General features: G+C 29.4%; 1 pseudogene; it reads right to left on the bottom strand.

Annotated features, from left to right (window-relative positions):
- Positions 1–2,716: 2,716 nt before the first annotated feature.
- Positions 2,717–3,639, bottom strand: LOC129301313 (18.2 kDa class I heat shock protein-like; annotated as a pseudogene).
- Positions 3,640–6,491: the final 2,852 nt, after the last annotated feature.

Genomic DNA, 6,491 nt, shown 5'->3' with positions numbered 1-6,491 from the left:
TTATGTCAATTTGATATCATATGAAGAATTTGGACACCCAAAACCATAATTTCATATTTTTTCCTCTAAATCATCAATCGAGTGTCTATCTCAAATCATAAGCCATTAGCTCACGAAAGGCTTGAACCATACTTCATAAATCTTAATACATTGTCTAAAAAGTCACCAAAGAGTTGACCACCCAACCACTATAAGGCACATGATAAGGGGGTGGAAATATAATTATTTGCATTCAAGCTAAATAATCACTCAAAACATATTAAACTCAGCTAAACCTGTTAAGATATACTTGTTCAAATTATTTTGGCATACTACCATAGTCAAATTAGGGGTTTTGACTCTACTATGGCCAAGACAATCAAAAAAATGACTCAATTCAATGTTTGAGGCTACAAATGCAAGTGAACTTCAAATAATATGAGCTAATGTGAAAAACCCTTAGTTGAAAAAATATTATATTTAAATTACACATAAAAAATAAAGCTAGAGATATTATAATTGATTACTCAGTCTTTAACTTCAGAGACATCTCCTTTGCCCTTAGCTTAATCCTCGTATGTAAACATTAAATACGGGAGTGAGATTAACATTTCAGTAACTAAGTAACTTAATCAAGCATATTAAAGTGTGACAATCACAACAATTAAGCAATTAATATCACATAAGGCAAACCAACATTATTCACAATGCATCTTTATAATATGTTTCCACATGTTAAATCCAACCACCTTATACCATCCTTATATCATCTAACCGAATTCATAGATATTATCTCATATAAATCTAGCCCATGTGACTAAACTAGCTTCACTCTCCAATTATAAAGGGTCACTCAGCCAAAGGCTCCCACATTCACTTTCGAACCATGAATTCTCCTACTCAAATTTCGAGTGTCATGAGTGCCAAACCTACATCGTCCAATCTGAGACTGGTGATATTGAGCATCATGCCTAACCCATACCGCACTCATAAGTTGTTGGCAATATTAAGCACATATAGTAATGAAGTATGCCAACTACTATGAGCAAACTCAATGAAAGTTACACCACGTGAATTTTCTATCATAAACCCTCTAATATGTTAAGGTGAACTCTCACCCATTATAATCATACAAATTATTAACAAATGTAAATATAAGCTCATATATATCATAGTAATTCATCATTTTCATAATCTATAGAACTTGCACGCTTATCACAATTTATATCACATTATAATTTACAATAGCTCGTTGTATAATTAATTCATAGCCGATCCAGGCTCACAATTCACATTTCAAATATCAAATAACATCTATATAAACATAATCATCAACATTCATCACAAGTATGCATGCTTATCATATTTCTTTTGACATCATCAATTATGATCACTCAACATGTTAACACATTCATCTCATAGGAAATCTAGACTTAACATCTCATGTTCCAATATTACATAGCATCTATATAAATATAATCACTAAACACTTCATCACAATGAGTCATGTTTTATATTTAGATAGTAGTTCAAAATCAACATATTCATTTATAAACTCATTTTGCTCGTTTCAAGCCACCCATAATAATGCTTAAAGTGTAAATATAAACATAATAATATATTATGTATAAAATATCAATTACCTTAACTCTTGATTTACCAATCAAGAATACCTATAAATATCAAACGAAGCCTCTAATAAGCTCAATAGCACCAACAATGGTCAATTCAAGTGATTAAAAGCTTCAAATAGACTCAATTAAATGTCCACAACAAACCCTATTAAAGCTCTCCTCTATCACCATCAAACTCTCACTTAATTCTCTAATTTTTTGAACTGAAATGCAAATTTGGAGATTTAAAAATTGAATTTTGACCACGGCCAAAGACCACGAATTAATGTTCCGAACATAATCCATGTAATTAAGTTCAAATATAGCACAATATCACCCAATGATCAATTTTAAGCACTAATTAAAATTCAATAGATCATTAGCTATTCGTACATTATCTTTTAATTTAAATTAACTCGTCTAATTTATGTTTAATAACTCAATTAATCTTGAGTTAAATTTTGTAAAATGTTACATTCATTATATGTTTTTTGTTATATAACAACTTAATGTATGTTTGATTTTTAATTCAATTTAAAAAAAATATATTTAAAAAATTTAACTATTTGTTAATTTTTTAAAAGTATATCTTAAATATGAGTTGAATGTATTTTAAAACTCATCCAAATAAATCTTTGATTAAGAGAGATCTATCAATTATTTTTTATATTTCATAAGAAATATTATTTGCGAGTTGAATTAATTTATTAACCTAGAGTTAAGCTTTAAAATAAGTCTAGCCAAAATTTAATAGTACTTCTATCTTAAAAAATTGAATATTTCCATTCAAATAATAATAAATAGGAATTGCAACATGACAATTATTATTAAAATTTAAATATTTTATTTATAATTCATATTGTAAAATCTAATTATTATTAATTCCGTTTAAGATGAATAGATGACAAGGGAATTGCTGTTTCATTCCTTCTTTTGCTGCAGTTGCAGTGGCCAGCTTACTTCTTCGCCCTTTCCACAAGTTTCTTTTATGTTTTCTTTCCAGTCTGTTTTTTTTCCCCCTCTTTCACAACATCGCAACCTCTGATATTTAAACTCAAAATCTAATTCACCAAAATTATCACCAAGTTGAGTACAGTGAAAAACTTCAAATGCTGACGAATTAATAAAGGAAAATGAACTTGTATTTTATTCACAAAACCACACTCATCTTAACACAAGTTCATATGCAGAGAACCAGTTTCCAAGCACAGACGCTAACATTTTTCTTTTAAAACAAAGATAAATATAAACCCAGAACGAAAGCAGAGAACCGTAGTTCCTTGTTCTCAACCAGAGATCTCGATGGCCTTAACCTCAGGCTTCTTAACTTCTTCCTTGGGAACAGTGACAGTGAGAACACCATTCTCCATGGAAGCCTTCACTCGATCCATCTTTGCGTTCTCCGGCAGCCTGAATCTCCTCAAGAACTTGCCGCTGCTACGCTCCATGCGGTGCCACTTGTCGTTCTTGTCTTCTTTCTCCACGTTCCTCTCTCCGCTGATCTGAAGCACCCTGTCGTCTTCGATCTCAACCTTGATCTCCTCCTTTTTCAGCCCTGGAAGATCGGCCTTGAACACGTGTGCTTCCGGGGTCTCTTTCCAATCAATCCGAGTCCTGCGAACGCAGAATTTTCCCGAGAAAAAGTTGAGAGAGCAGAGGTGGAGGGAAAGTCCTTGAAGGGATCCCAGACGTCGAAAGAGAAGGGATCGAAAACATTTCTCCTTCGGCCGCCAAAGAAACTTGGGATCAACGACATCTTCTAATCGTGAAGGTTCAAAATTGGAAGAGAGAGTAAAAAGTGCCCTGATGGTATTGTTGCCTACTCACGAATTGATAATTAATCGATAGTGTTTCACTGACGAAGAAGAGTGGGACACATCGGGTATTTAAAAGCAAAGGGGAGGAGGAATCCAGAACTTTCAGCTCAGTTTCTGATATTTCCAGAAGGGTCTCGTCGTTTCACAACGATGATGCAGATGTCATATTTTTGCTCAACTTTTAAGATATTATTTGATTGGAATGAAAGGAGAAAAAAAATTTTAAAATTTTTTCTCCTTTTCCTTCTAAAACCACCCCGTCTTCCTTCTCTCTCCTTCCCTCTTCCTCACCCTCATCACCTTCCTTCCCTCCATTTCCTCTCTTTCTCTCTCTTTTCTTTCCTTCTCTTTGAAGGAAACAGGGCCTAAAGATACAAGGTTATTGACCTTTAATGTCTTACTTTATAATATTTTAATTTTTCAATTGATTTTCTTATTAAAAAAATACTTTCTAATTGTTTTATTATTTTTATTATTATATTTTACTTAAATAAGAAAAATTATCATGTTTTATGATAATGAAATAGTGCAAGTTTGTATTTTTTTTTAAAATTTTTAAATCAAAAAATTCATAAATTGTGTGGTTTTGATATATTTTTTCTTAAAATTATTAACAAATAAAAAAATTATTATGTATTGAGATGTCTCTCATTTCATATAAAAGGTTTATGAGAATTAATGGGGTTGAATATAATAAAAAGGATTAGTCTTGCATAAAAACAAATTAAGATTCAAATTTTTTTAAAGAAAGGCACTTGTATTTAATATTTGATCATATCTCAAACCTTCAATATTTATGAGTAATAAAAAATTTAAAAAATTATAAAGAAATTAGAGAGGTGGGACATTTGGATGTTTGCTGAATATTTGTTTACTAAGCATTCTAGGATAATTTTTCTAACATTTGCATGTTGCGTTTCTCCCATTTTAATCACATTTTAGTTTAGTTGGATCCGTACATATAAAAAAAATAGTTTGTATTAAGAATAAAGAATCGAAGCCTTGACTTTTAGCTGATCAGCCACTAGTTTTGATAATCAAAGCTGGATTTGGAAATATAAATTAAATTATATGGGTTGGCTTGAATTATCAATCATATAAGTTAACTTTAGTTAAAAAAAAATTGACTCAAATAAAAATTAATTTTTCTTAGCTTGAATCAAATAACTTGTGAATCATATGGTTAATCCTGGTGGGTTAAGATTGACCCATCTAACTCATATTATTTTTTAAAAACTATAATAAACAAAATACAATGAATAGAAAGAGAAAGATAAGATTAAAAACTAGATATGTTAAATATTAAACACAAAAAAAGATTTGATAATAGACTGTTATAGTCAGGAATAACATTTAGATGATGATGTTGATCAGGAACTGATCTCGCTCTCACTAAGTGAGGACGTTGTAATTTAATATTGTTCGAATGGTTGGGTTCACTTGAATAGGTTTGATCTATGTATATAATGTTTAAAACTCTATTTAGTTTACGAGGAAGGGAGGGGAAGGGACGTGAGAGGAGATGAGGGGAGGGGGGGAGGAGGAGGGGAGGGAACGGAAGGAAAGAGAAGAAAGAGGGGAGGGGAGGGAGGCTCCCCCTATAGGGGGTTTTGGAGGGAAGGGGATCCCTTCCCCTAAATCTAATCACTCTCCTCCCCTTGTTTGGATAGAACAATGCCTCCTCTTCCCTTATTTGATAAGGCTCCTCTGCCCCCAACCAAACAATGCTTAAGGGTGTGTTGGAATTTCAGTTGAATATAATTAATTATAAAAAAATTGATTAATATGATTGATTTGAAATATAATTAATTGTATTATATGGTATATAATTGATTTATAAAATTAATTAATAAGATTGATATTAATTAGAATTGAAAAGTAGAATGGAAGCAAAATTGAAATGTAGAATTGAAAATGAGGTAAAAGCATAATTTAAAAAATATATCTAAACGCCCATATTTCATGTTAAAATTAATTATGAATTAAAAATTCTGTTTTCAAAAAAAATCCAAACACCCATTATATATGTCAAAATTAATTATACTTTAAAATATAATTTTTCTTAAAATTATCCAAATATCCCATTTACATTTCAAAATTAATTATAAATTCTAAATCATGATTATCTCATAAATTGTTGCTACTACTTACTTTTCAATTCAATTTTTCAATTATACATTTATAAAAATTTATCCAAAATAATATATATATATATATATATATTATTTTACAAATCATATTTTTTGATTCATAATTGATTTTGACATAATAAGAAGTGTTTGGATATTTTTAAGAAAACCATAATTTTAAATTCATAATTAATTTTAGCATGCATAATGAGTGTTTGATATTTTTTTAAAAAATATAATTTTAAATTCATAATTAATTTTAACATGTAACATAAGTGTTTGCAATAGTGGAGCCAAGACCTCAAGTCAAAGGGTGTGATATAATTTTAAAAAAATTAATATTTTTTAAAAATAATAATTATATTAGGACTAAAATTATAATACATAAATAATTTTATCATCATTTTTTATTTTTAAAAAATTATATTAAACAAATTAATATGATCTTTTATTGTAAATATATTCTTCATATATTATTTAGATTATTAAAATATTATTTATCTGATAAATTTTTAAGCTTAAATTTTTCATTTAATTCAAAAAATATAAAATATTAAAAATAGAAGGTGCAAAGTTATAAATTTTTTACACCACACTTGTAATTTTCTCTAAAATTTTGACCGCTTCAAATCAACGTGGCCCTACCACAAGATGTTTGGGTTATCTTTGCCAAAACTTGATTTTCATACAATTAATTAATTTTGAATGCAAATCCAAAGATATGATGTTACAATTGATTATTTGTATGGAATCATGCTTCTATAAAAAATTATCAACACTCAAACCTTTATTTATTGATTTGCCTCAAACTGCGTTTTGCTTTAAGCTAATCTCCTTCGCTTTTTAATTTCAATTACGTTTGTTGAAGCATTTAAAATTTGTCAGCGTTTCGAAATGCATCCTTTCATGCACAAGCAGTACCTAATATACCTTTGGCATTCCGTACCCAATAA

Source organism: Prosopis cineraria, unplaced genomic scaffold (genome assembly GCF_029017545.1).
Source record: "Prosopis cineraria cultivar Desert tree isolate PC_DT_omini unplaced genomic scaffold, ASM2901754v1 PC2042, whole genome shotgun sequence".
In the NCBI taxonomy this organism is placed as follows: Eukaryota; Viridiplantae; Streptophyta; class Magnoliopsida; order Fabales; family Fabaceae; genus Prosopis; species Prosopis cineraria.
This window is presented reverse-complemented; position numbering and strand designations above follow the sequence as displayed.